This window comes from Protopterus annectens, chromosome 3.part1 (genome assembly GCF_019279795.1).
Source record: "Protopterus annectens isolate FY-2018-M chromosome 3.part1, PAN1.0, whole genome shotgun sequence".
NCBI lineage: Eukaryota > Metazoa > Chordata > Ceratodontiformes > Protopteridae > Protopterus > Protopterus annectens.
In genome coordinates this window covers 695105119-695118638 of record NC_056732.1, presented here as the reverse complement: position 1 = coordinate 695118638, position 13520 = coordinate 695105119, and the positions used below count along the sequence as shown (strand labels likewise).

Sequence of the window (13520 nt, the reverse complement as noted above, 5' to 3'; positions counted from 1 at the left end):
AAAAAAAAAGTGTGTTTTTGCCTCTCATTGTTCTACTGACTTACTTGCTCTGAATTCATTATCTAGCTAGCTGTTGGATAAAGTGGTGCATCTTTTACACTCTAGCAAGCACTTTTCTGAGTTTTTACATCAAGAAGTCAGTTGATTTTTCCATCTAGGGCACTGGGTGGTAGCCTGGTCTGTTTAGGTTTGGGAAACACTTGAGTTTTCTGCATGTAGTTTTATTGGCTGGAGGGATTATTAATCAACTTATCTTGTTTTTTAGTGACTTTATAAATTATTTACAATTTGAGAGGCTCTTGGCTCATTTCTACAAAGCAAAGTACTTTTATTGAATAATCAAACTTTTATAAGCTGTTCAAAGTATGCTACTATATCCACATCTTTAAGTGTGTTTGTTTGTGGTAGCATTTCACTCTGGACACTCCTTTGCTGTTCTTTTACATTAGGAGAACTGAGATTATGCATCTAGTTGCAGTAGGTGTTTACCTGCTGTATGTGAACTGGGAAGCACACAAAAAGGCTGTAAGTGTAATCACTGTATTAGCCAGAGGGCTTAGTCAGTTTTCTGGATTTCTAGTGCTGGTATAAATTTGGGACATATGAATGGAACTGTTTGCTGTGACAGTGCCCTGTATAGGCCCAAACATCTGGAAACATTGCTTATTTTCATTACACTGTGAAAGTTTACTGTGATAGTTACATTATTATAGCACCCAGGACTATTGCTGGTTAGGTTAGCTGCAGATTACATCAAGTAAGCACACTTCCCACATCTGGTTACAAACACTCTCCACTCCTATTCCTTTCATGTACACATTAGGACCTGCAACCATGGACGGGCACTTTCCTACTGTCTCTGCACCCAGCTTGGTGCACATGGGTATCCTGAGGCAATGTAACAATTGCCGTATGTACACTGACAACCACTTAATTCTCAAATAGACAAATACAGTATGTAGGAGATGTAGTTACACATTGACATTGGAGGCTAGACTCTCACATACAGACACAAAAGGCAACAAACAGGTTGTCAGCGACCCAAACATATCACTCACTGCACCTATAAAGAACTACACACATAGACTCACATATGCAGAGGTGCTCACATGTAACTTACCAGACCTCAAGGCCTCTCAGGTGCAGTCCTCAGAAACTCTGCATGTACACAGACAAGACAGTTCCCATCACAACACATAAAGCCACATCTCATTCTGCCTCAACTACCAAGCTGATAAGGCAAAACACTCCACGACCCAATATTCTGGTCATAGGAGACTCCATTGTGAGACATACTGATGTCCCTCTTACCAGGCTGGATAAGGAGAAGGTTACAGTTAGTTGCCTGTCAGGGGCTAAGGTTCACCAGATCACACAAGCACTCAGGTCATTTACCTGTAAGTACCAGTATGACTCAGTCATGGTTCAATGTAGACGTGAATGATCTGAGACATAAATCTTTGAAGTGTATGAAGAGAGACATGATTGAACTCTCAGAATATGTGTCACAGGCAGGTATGAACCTAGTATTGAACAACATTCTGCTGTCTCCAAGGATGATGCCACAATATCAGCAGAAAATGATCAACTTTAACAATTGGCTTGGCTAGTGGTGTCATTCCAAAGGACTCCGGTACTTGTCAGCCTGGGAGGATATGGTTGATAGGCCACACTGCTTTGCCAGGGATGGTCTTCATCTGTCACCTCTGGGCTTTTGGATATTGGCCAAAACATTATCCACCCCTATAGTGCCTTTTTAGACAGGGACAAACAGACAGAACTTCCAAAATAACTAAATCTACTCAGGACAAGCTGAAGGTCTTACTTCTCATTGCTAGAAGCCTCAACAATAAACTGCACCACCTGGAAGCTGTCCTCACCCCGGAGAATGCTGATGTCTGTGCAATTACTGCAACATAATTCAAAGCCATGGAAAGCACTCTAGCAGTGCATGGCTAGAATGGCGTTCATACATTCTGAACACCCACTGAACATGAAAGAGCTAAAGGTGGAGGTGTATCTATCTACACAAAGGATGTGCACATCTCAAGGCTGGTCAAACAATATGACCTGCTTGAGTTACTCCATGTCCAACTAATCATGAGAAAAATCCATTACCATATTCCTGCTAGATACAGGTCCCCCACTGTGAACCAGGAAACCCATACATCATATCTGAAGTTACTAATCACTCACCATTCAACCTAATACCATACCTGTGGTTGATTTTAACTACCCCTCCATTAATTGGAAGGCATACACAGCCACTAGCATGCAGACCCAAAGATTTCTTGACTTTGTAAATTCAAATGCTCTGGAGCAACTAGAATGCACTCCCACTCGGGGAATGTAATATCCTAGATCTAGTACTCACAAATATGGGAGAGTGCTGCACCCCCCCCCCCAGTATTCTGTCTTCAGTAGTAAGATCAGCTCACAAAGCAGTCTTCCTTGAAATAAAGGTAAAATTAGTCCCCCCAAACCCCCACAAGCTTTAAGAACCTCTCTAAAATAAATTAGCTGTTATTAAGGGATGGCATAGCTAGCTTCCAAGCTCCTCCAAATCCAGATAACACAGAAACCTATGCAGAGGCATACACAAAAGTGCTGTATGACCATATAAACAACTGCATAAAAACAGCAGTACCAGACCAAAATAAACCTTGGACAGACCGTAAAAACAAGACAGCCTGGTGGAACCCTAGTGTTAATAGGTTGTACAATAAAAGAAAGAAAATCCTGTCAAGAAGTAACAGTGTGCACAACAGAGAAATAAGACCCTCATTAGTCTGAAAAAAGCAAATCAGGATACTTAATCAAGTCTGTGAAAGCACACTTGGAGGTAAAAATAGCCCCCAAAGCTAAGGATAACCATAATGCATTTTTCAGTTATCTCCACAGTCTTAAGGACAACAGCCAACAATGTGCAGAATTAGTTATAGATGGCATCAACTATACTCACCCGGAAGACAAAGCAAATCTGCTGGCTGACAAATTCAGGTAAAATTTCACCTCCCCATCACCCCCTGTTCTCCCTCCAAAAATACTCTCCACCACTCCACTGCCAGTTATCACGAAAGAACAGGTTGCCACTGCACTTTCTAAAGCTAAAAACATGGCTTCATTGATGCCTGACAATATACTAGGTTGCCTCTTAAACAGCTTAAATCTGAACTTATCAAGTCCATTAAGATCTCTATTTAACCACAACCTCCAGACTGGCTTTGTCCTGATTGTATGGAGGACAGCAACAGTCGTCCTTCTGCATAAAGGGGCATCATCTACTGACCCAGGAAGTTACAGACCCATAAGTACAATTAGTCTTATATGTAAGGCCATAGAAAGATTTATATCATGTATCTGATAAATAATGACATAAGAGACCTCCGAACACTGGACCTGACCCAATTCGGCTTTGTCAAGGGCTGGTTATGTCTACTAAACCTGTTGGATTTCTTTGAAAAGTCAGTAAGGGCATGGATGAGTGTAAAACAGTACATACTGCCTACCTCAATCTGGCCAAGGCATTTCACACAGTTCCCAACTCGGGTATTATAAATAAACTCACAAAACTGGGCATAAATCCCTAGGTCACCAGATGGATAGCCATTTGGCTCACAAACACATGATTATAAATGGTTGAATCCAGATCTAGCAAGAGGCCAGTTACTAGTAGTGTGCCACAGGGCTCAGTACTGGACCACTCCTGTTCAGAATATACTTCTCTGAAGTCAAAGCAGATGAGGAAGGCCTCTAGATGACAAAGTTTGCAAATGACTTCAAGCTGGGGGAAATCACTGAATTCCCCAGTGCTGTAGATATTCTTTAGGAGGGTCTAGATCAGACAAATAATCGGTGCCACAATCATGGCTTAAAACTAAATGCATAAAAATGCATTATCATACCCTTTGGGAAGTCAAATACCCTGCAAAATGCAACATCAATAGCATGCTCCTTAGAGTAGACTCAGAGGTGAGAGATCTCGGTACGGATATAGTAGCCTGGACTTTGAACACCATGCATCCACAGTGTTGAGGAAATCCTTTTATGTGGCACAACTTATAAGTAAAGACAGGGCATCCAGATCCAAGGAAATTATAGTCCCGCTGTACTCAGTCATCATTAGACCAGTAATCGAGTACAGTGCACCATTTGGCATGTACTTGACTAGGCAGTTACAGCAGCTGGAGTGACCTCAGAGGTTCCTCACAAAGAAAATAAACCACATGAACTATGCAGATAGACTAAAAGCTCTATCTCTTTACTCTGTTCCCTACCAGCTATTAGGAGGTGACCTATGCCTGACCTACAGGGCACTCACAAATCCAACCCTGATGGAGCTGCTACACATCCCCAAGTCAAACAGCACAAGGGTCACCTGATCTAGAGATCTAAACTTAGTCAGCAACACAAAACAAAACACGCTAGAGAGACAGGTATGTATCTCAAAGATTGTCCCTTCTTTGGAACAGGCTTCCCATTCACATTAAGCAGAACCCTTCCCTGCTTCAAATGCAGTTTTGATTAATGGATGTTGAATCACAAATTCACACCTAGGGTAGTGTATGTGTCCCTTATGTACAGGGGCAGCCTGTAAGATACACAATGCACAGGCACAAATCCATGCCATCCTCTTGCCCTAGGGGCCATGTATTGGGTAAAATCAGATATTGGGTAAAATCAGGTTATATTGGCTAGGCTTGTAAGGGACCTTAAGCCATTAGCCTAGTAATCCTATGAAACAGAGCCAGTTCACCTTTCCTGAGAGGGTGGGATGAGATGTGAGAGCATGCCTGAGTACACTTTATAACCACTGGTGGAAACCAGGTTTTGCTATCTGTAAGGGAGTAGGGCTTTGGTTGCATCTCATACAGAGGAATGAACAATACATTGTGAGCCTATTGCACACATTCTGTTAAACACCACAAGCAGTTGTGGAGGTGTAATTAGGGATACATTACAAAAAAGCTCTGAAGGATACCTGAGTGACAGCCTCAGCAATCAGCTCTTGCACCAGTGGAATGAATGGGTTGGGACCAGGTCTCATTCAGTAGGGAACAAATATTTATTTATTATTATTATTTTTTATTATTTTACATTTGTTAACCGGGGGTGTCTGACTGAGCCGAAAAGGCCCTTTTTCAGCAGAGGCCCGGGGAGAAAAACTCCAGAAAGAAAAATTACAGACACATTTAGTTATTTAGACATGATCAGTATACACACAAATTACAAGAGACATGTTTTTACAGTGGTATGCGGCACATAAACAGTTACAGTGGAGAGAACAAACAAAAAAATATTAATTTTAAAAATAAAGGTAATAGATTTGTGGTGTACAGCTGAAATTTGGAACATAGATAGAATACATACATAGTACACAGGTACAGTACATACATTGTAGATTAGCCAGTGTTTGTGAGTAAGATTGAAAACTATTATCAAGTGCTCTAGATTTTGTATGTATATGTTATCCGCTTTCACTAGCATGGGGAGCAATCATGGCACTGCCAACTTTGCTTGAGATGTTGCCTGATGAGGTTTTTAAAGGAGGCTTTGGATGATGTGTTTTGAATGCTAGTAGGGATAGAGTTCCATTTTTTCGCCACTGAACTACTATATAGTGCATCTCCAAAGCTATTGGAGCTGTTGGTGACTTCTAGTAGTAGTTTGCTTGATGATCTAAGAGGCCTTTTGGCTGAGTGATGTTGTACTAGGTTTTTGAGGGCAGGACACTTACTGGGGAGGTAATAGATAGAATGACAGAGGCAGAGCTGATTGTAGGTTAGGAGGTTGGGCAGTTCAAGCCAGTGGAGCTGTCTCAAAGCAGTACAGTGATGAGTTCTATATGAGCAATTTGCAGCAAAGCGGGTAATTCTGTTATAGCAGGCTTCCATTTTGCTTAGTTCAGTTTTGTTAAGATTAGTCAGAATGGGAGATGCATAGAGTAGGGTGGATAGAAGTTGGGAGCGAGCAATGGCTGATCTTGTGTTGTTGGTAAGAAATGGTTTGATACTGTAGGGTGACCCCAGTTTGGCATGTGCTTTTTTAATAGTTAAGTTGAGATGATTATCAAATTTTAGGTGGGAGTCTATGGTTATTCCCAATAGCTTAGCCTGTGCCACTGGAGCAATTGGAGTAGCATTTGTGGAGTAGATAGTGAATTGACTGTTAGTGTTTTTTTGTTAGAACTGGTTATAATCATAAGCTGAGTTTTCTTTGGATTGAGGATAAGTTGGGCTTTGGTAAGGTAGTTTTCAACGTCAGAGAATGCTAGTTGAGTTGTTTGCAGGGCGGTGGGAATGTTTTGTGCAGCACAGATTAAGGTAGTGTCATCTGCATACTGAATTATAGATGCATGCTGTGTGGAGGTATGGAGGTCATTTGTGAAGACTGTGAAGAGTAGTGGTCCTAAGATAGAACCCTGTGGGACTCCTATAGTTATGGGCAGCTGAGGAGAGAGAGAATTTTCCCATTTCACAGCTTGGTACCTGTCAGTTAAGTAGCTTTGGAACCAGGTAAGAGTGGAATTTGATAGATGATATTGGTTTAGTTTGTTTAGCAGGATTTGGTGTGAGACTGTGTCAAATGCTTTGGACATATCCAAAAAAAGAGTTGACACTTGTAGGCCTTCATTTTTGAGATGGTTTACTGTGTCTGTGAAGCAGAGGAGGGCTGTAGTGTTACTATGGGCAGGTCTGAAACCATGCTGAGTAGGTGACAGGATGTTGCTGTCTAGAAGATAGTTTAGCATCTGAATATGGATGCATTTTTCTAGGATTTTGGCCAGGGGGGAGAGTAAAGCAATGGGTCTGTAGTTATTAAGCTCAGTGGAGGTCCCGCCTTTATGTAAGGGTGTAACATAGGATATTTTCCAGAGTTTGGGGACATAGTTTTCAACAATTGATCTGTTTATGACTGTAGAGACTGGGATAGCAATTGCATCTTCTGTGAGTTTCAAGAAATAGCTGGGGAGTAGGCCGGCTGCTGTTGATGAGGTTTTTAGTTTGGAGAGCATGCTTTTTATTGAAGTAGTGGAAACTGTTTTGAGGGTAAAGCTTGTATTAGTGTTATTTGTGTTGGGGGGGATAGTGAGGAAGGAACTGTCCTGTGATACTAAGGATAGAATTGAGTTCACAAAGTGGGAGTTGAATTGTGTTTCGATGGGAACTTTAGTGTCAGGGGTGGTTGGTTTGGGGGTAGCCTTTTGGGTAGATTTTAGCAGCTGGTTTACATTTTTTCCAAAATTTTTTCGGGTTGTGTTGGTATTTAGTTTGCAATGTTGTGTAGTAAGATTTTTTGTCCAGCCTAATGCATTTTTTTGCACGGTTGAGCAGTTCTCGATACTTAGTTAGGCTTTGTGTTTCTTTGTTTTTTTGATAGTAAAGCCAGGCAGTGTCTCTGGACTTGAGGATTTGTTTGGTTTCTTTACTGAGCCAGGGGTTTGTAAAGGTTCTAACCTTGATTTTGCGCAATGGAGTGACAGTGTCTAGGTGTTGTAGAAATGTTTTGTTGAAATATGCTACAGCATGGTCAAGTGGGAGGGTTTTTAGGGGGGTCTAGTCACAGTTACAGATTAAAGTGTTGAGGACCTCAGGAGAGACTTTTTTTGTGCTTCTAGTGGATATATAGTTAGTGGTTTTGCATATGCTTGTTCTACTATGTATAAAGTGTATTATATTGTAGTCACTTAAGGTGTCTGGGAGACTGCCTGTGTGAGGGTACAATGTGGGGTTGTTAGTTAGGACCCAGTCAAGGATCGATTCCCTTTTAGATTTAGATTTTATCACATCTAGTTGGAATTTGGACTAGCTGCTGGTAGCCATGGAGATTTATTAGATTACTTGGTGGTTCTGATATACAGGTGAACCAATCTAGGTTGAAATCCCCTAGAATAATGGTTTCTTGTGAGTATGTGGAAGAACACCAGGATAAGACGTCTTCAAGGCTAGCAGGTGTATTACCAGGTGGAATATAGATCACAATTGTGGTGATGACCTTTTTAGGCTGAAGTTGAAGTTGTGTGATAAGTATGTCCCAGTTATTGGGGGAGGGGTAGGAGTTTGGTAATTGACGGATAGTTAAGTTGGACTTGTACAGTAAGGCAGTTCCACCCCCTTTACGAAGTGGTCTGTCTTGTCTAATAATATTGTAGTCGGTAGGGAGAACTTCTGAGTTAGCTATGTTTTTATTTAGCCAGGTTTCTGTTAAAGCAACTATGTCTGGGGAGTAGTGTTCTATTGTGGCCTGGAGTTCAGGTATTTTATTTTTGATACTTCTAATATTAATATTTAGCATTAAAAGATGGTTGGTTTTGCTGCTGTTGTTCATTTGCCCAGGGATGAAGAAAGTGGGGGGTGTTATGTTCTGACATTTGTGTCGGAGCAGTTTGTGTTGGACAGGATGGATTTGGGCCTGGGTTGGGGTGGATATCCCCACTTATGGTGAGCCTGGAGTTAAAATGGTTATACAGATGTTGGAGTTTGGTGAGGCGTGTGAGAAAGTATTGTGTTTTTTTGGAGTAGGAATGAGAGCTTATGTGTTTAGTTCTGAACTGGTCCTTTATGTAGTTCTTGAATAACTGCGGGCCGATATTATTATAAAGTGTGGTGTCTGTATACGAGAATGCATAATGCAGTGTTGTGCTACTAAGTTTAGGGATATTGCTAGAGTGATAACTTGTGGTGTTGTAAAGAATTATGAGAAGACAGACTAGACTTAGTTGTGCGATAGTCATGGTTATAAAGTTTAAGTTGTTACTAGGTGGGGGGTCTGAATAGGAATTATAGGGTTGCACTATATGTGAATGGGGAAGTAGTGTGGGTGATGTAAAAAATGCCTAGTGGGAATGAGAGTGATTGGGAGTATTTTGTGTGGAGCAAGTTGGTGTGGTATAATGTGATATGACTTGAAGAGCTGTGATTGGTGGAGGTGATGTGAGGGTGAGCTGTGGGTGTGGCTGTGATTACTATAAATGTAGAGGTAGTGGGGGCGGGAGGGAATAGGGGGCAGGGCAGGGGAGCGGAGAGAGCCCAAGCGTTAGCGAGGGCGAACGGAGCGGGGCAGGGCCAACCAAGACAAGAGAAAAAAGTAAGTATTACTTTACAGTTCTGAACACTTTTAAAACAAATTCCTGAGGTCTAATGGTTTACCAGCAAGCAGAATGTAATTGCTGAAGAGCACTTGTGTCCTGGTGGGAGACTAGAAATTTAAAGATGGCTCCATGCTCAGCAGGATTCTAATATAGACTTTGTATTAGGGGAGGGAGATAGCACAAGGGGTGTAAACCAGGTGGAATGCAAAGAAACCAGAGAGGCAATCAGTGGAAATCAGTGAAGGCCTCAGAGGGGTAAGTAATAATTCAAACTACCTGTAAAGTGAAGGAGAGAAGAGACAGCAAATTTTGTTAAGGTTGGGCGTGTGTCTTCACATTGACTTGCTGATTAGTAACCAGTGTGTGCACAGATTAGAGTAGGGAGATACATTAGCAATGAAGGGGAATGTATAGAGATGCAAATAAACAGGTGGGCCTCCAAGTGATACAAACTAAGGCAGAAAGCACTGAGAGAGCTGCTTGATGGTTAATTTAGTCACAGGGATGTGAATTAAATGTATACTGTGTATTGGACAGTTAGGATTACTGTACTAGTGGGGGGGGGACAAAAGGCTGCAACAGTCAGTTTTATTAGCAAGCTGAGAACTACTAAGAAATACTGCTAATGTAATAGCTTCACTCTCATAAAACATATAAGTAGAATGCCTGGGTGGACTGACCCTGCTCTTGAGGCTCAAAATGTATATCCTTGTTTAGTTTGCAGTACTGATTCCTTCTTATACTGTATGGGTGGAGTGGTAGCTGCAGACTGCAGATTTGCTTGAGTGTGCTCTGAAGAGAGAGAGAAAAAAAAAGAGAGGATGAAGCTAGTAGAAGGAGACAAAGACAGGTCAAAGGAAGTAATAAGGAGATAGGAGGGTGTAAAAGATACAAATCTGAGGGTAGTGTGGATAAAGCAGGAGAATAGATGCTACTGCTACAGTTTGGGAGTGCTTCAACAGTAACCACATCACAATGCCATAACTTAGTTTGGAAACAGGTTAATAAATCATGCACAATACATTTATCAACCAAATTATCCTGCGCATACAAGAAAAAAAGGAAAATGAACACAACAGCACAGCTGAAGCAGTAGCAGAGACAACTGTAGTGATAAATCAGTAAATACTGTTTCTAACTCCAAAACTAGGTCAATTAGATGTACTTTACAGTTATAACAGCAGTTTTAGTAGCATAGAGACAACATAGCTGCAGTGGTAGTGTCAGTAAAAACACAATTCCTGAATGACGGAATCAACCAGTTAAATAAACAAATAAGCAGATCAGTAGTCAGGAATCAGAAAAATGAATACTAGTTGTATACATACAAATACAGCAAAAAGTAAGTATCACTTTACAAATCTGAACACTTTTAAAACAAATTTCTGAGGTCTGATGGCTTACCAGCAAGCAGAATGTAATTGCTGAAGAGCACTTGTGTCCTAATAGATACCAGCAAATGGTTAGCAGCCATGAGGGACCAAACATAAACAAATAAAGCTTTAGGATAAAGAGGTGGTTATGCTGCAAAACACAACTGGGTTGCCTCTTTGTTTCTGTTTCATATTTATTTTGAAGTGTTACTATTCATGATAGACTGGCAGAAGCTGCTGCCATACAGTATTGCACCTAGAGATTTACTCTGACATGAAGAAGATGAATCAGGCAATTTGTTTACTGAAAGTGATGAATCTGAAGTAGTTTACTTCATTTGGTCTTCAACCTGTGGGAATATGGATCCGTATCGGATCTGAGCTGGCAGCTATTACTAGCATCAGCTCCGAGCTCCAGACTCCTAACCTTACTCATAATACAACTCCACTGCCTTCCATCCCCAGATCTTGTTTGCCGCGATTTGCTTATACATCATGTCTTCTGAGCTCCAGCTAGCAGTGGGTTATTTAACTTTCTGTAAATAAAAAACTTTCACTTTTTTCATCAGGTTAGATTAGTTTAGGTACCCCTTCTCCCCTGCCATTGCTTTGGTGTTGAGTGTTAGTGTTGTTAGGTAAAACGTTAGAGTAGTTTTTTCTGTTGTCCCCCCCTCCATTGTTGTTCTTTAGTCTAGGGTGGTGAGTGGGTTTGTGTGTGAGTGATTTTAGGAAAGTATTTGCTGTCTTTTTTAAGGCTTTCTTTCCCTTTAGTATGGCTGAAAAACTTGTCTTTAAGCGCTGCACAGAGTGTGGCCATAAGTTCTCCCCAGCAGATTGCCACACTCTGTGTGTATTATGCTTGGGTGTGGCCCACCTTAGTGTGGATTGCAACATTTGTGCGGGGATCAACCCCTGCGCCTTAAAGGATAGGAAGGCCAAGTTGGCCCTCAAAGGTCTTTCCTCGTCTTCGGCTTCAGTCACAGCGGCTGCTGTGACTTCCTCTCCCTTCTCTCTTCCTCTGGCTTCTCCTCCCTCCCAGGCTGGGACTCAACCTCCTGCCTCTAAGCCTGTGGTAGCGGAACAGAAGAGAGGTAGAGAAAGGGAGAGAGAGTAGAAGACAAGGGAGAAGAGGAAGAGCTCCCCGGACCTCTCTTCACCTAGCAAAACCCCTTGGACCTGTGACTCCCCTCGGCTCTGATCTCCAAGGTTCTCCCCGGAGTTGGAGGAGGCACGTCCAGTCTCTCGGGCCTCAGTTTACCAACCCGCCAGGTCGGAGTCCGTGGCCTCATTACGGTCAACCTGCTCCTTATTGGATATGGATCTGGATAAGATGATGAGGTGCTTTATTCGTACATATATCCAGATGGGGTCTTGCCAGCCCCTCCCCCCTGGAGGGGGGAGCTCGCTTCCTTTCTTTCAACCCATTTCTCCTTCTCTGATCCGACCTTCAGCTTCGGAGTACTCAAGTCCGAGGTTGGCCTTGGTCAGGGGGTCAGCACCGACAGTACTCGTTTCCTCAATGCCGACAGCTGCCTGGAGCATTTCAGAGCTGGCCAGCTCGGATCCGAGCCACTCTCGGAGCCGGAGCTTGGGTGTCAGATCTGAGGGAGTGGAACCTTTTCCATCGGCTCTGACTTTGTCGGGCCAGGTCCCCTCCCTCAGAGCTCTGTCCACCTCGGGCCTGGCTCTGAATCTCGCGTCAGACCCGGGGAGACCGGCCTCGTTATTAGCTTCACAGGAGGTCTGCTCTCCTTCGGCGTTCGATGTGGTAGAAAGGGTCCTCTCCATCAGATCAAGACCCCTGACCATCCCCTGGGACTCCTCCCAGACTCCCTCGGCTCTGTCTATGGTCCCCATTGTCTTACCAGAGGGACAGCCCATGCTCAAAGAGCACCAGACGTTTCCCCCCGAGGAACAAATGGCTTACGAGCACTCCCTGGAGAGCCCCACCAGAGATGTGCCTCACAAGCATACGTGCAAGTGGAGGCACTTGGATACCCCCGAGTCCCTCACTGAAGAAATGGATTTAGATGATGGAGAGGGTTCCCCAAGATCACCTGCAGAGGATGCCTCCTTTGGAGACATCATGGAGATCCTGCGCCAGCAGGGAGGTTGGTCTGCCCCCAAGCTCTCTTCTGATGAGTCGGTGTTCCGGGAGGCTTTCGGCACGGCCCGTCTAAATCCTGGGTGTCCCCTCCCATGGATCCTCTAGTGGATTTGGTCACCTCGCTGGCATGGAAGGAACTGAACACCATGGAGCCTATCCCCAAGTGACCCAATAAAATTTTAAGCCCCCCCCCCCATTGACAGGCCATCCTGGAATAAGAGCTCCCCCGTGGATGCCATGGTGGTAGCAGCAGTCACTAAGAAGGAACTTACTCAGGAGAGTTCCTCAGTCCACCCTCCTGACCAGGAGTCGTGGTTGATGGACCGCCTAGGGAAGCGGGTGTATGCTTCAGCTACCTTTTTGATCAGGGCGCTGAATTACTTGGCCCATGTCACTAGACTCCAACGCAGCCTGGTAAAGGAGCTGGAGGAGTCTCCCCCCAAGTCCATGTCGCAGGAGGACAAGGGTTCATTCTCCATGAGAATGGTCACTCTAAAATTGGTGTCTAATACGTCCATGCGACTCCTCTCCCATGCTACGGAAGGAGCGGCTAGGGTGGCTGGGTCCAGCATGTCCATAAGGTGTAACACCTGGCTCAGGTTGTGTCAATTTTCTGAACCCTTTAAGGCATCTTTTGCCAGTGTCCCTAATGATGGCTCTACACTCTTCGGTAAGACTGTCAAGGAGACACTAGTCCAGAGTGAGAAGGATGGGAAGACACTGTCTGCTGTTGGAATCCGCTTCTCTAACCCTCAAAGGTCCTTTTCTTGGAACCAGAGAGGGCAAAATAAGATGTGGTTCCAGAAGTGTCAATATTTCCGGGACACTCAGGGCTCTTCTTCCCCCAGGGTCAGAGGGGGACAGAATGGACGCTGGCCCAGAGGCAGAGGGGGTCGGCGGAACTTCGAGTCTCGAGAACCATTCTCGGACAGACCCGGGCAGCAACCCT

The 13520-nt window shown here is 43.6% G+C and overlaps 1 protein-coding gene across 1 annotated transcript in view; it reads left to right on the top strand.

The window, feature by feature from the left end:
- The window catches only part of TMEM71 (transmembrane protein 71), a 449505-nt gene that overhangs the window by 75241 nt on the left and 360744 nt on the right, over positions 1-13520 (top strand). The window lies entirely within an intron of this gene.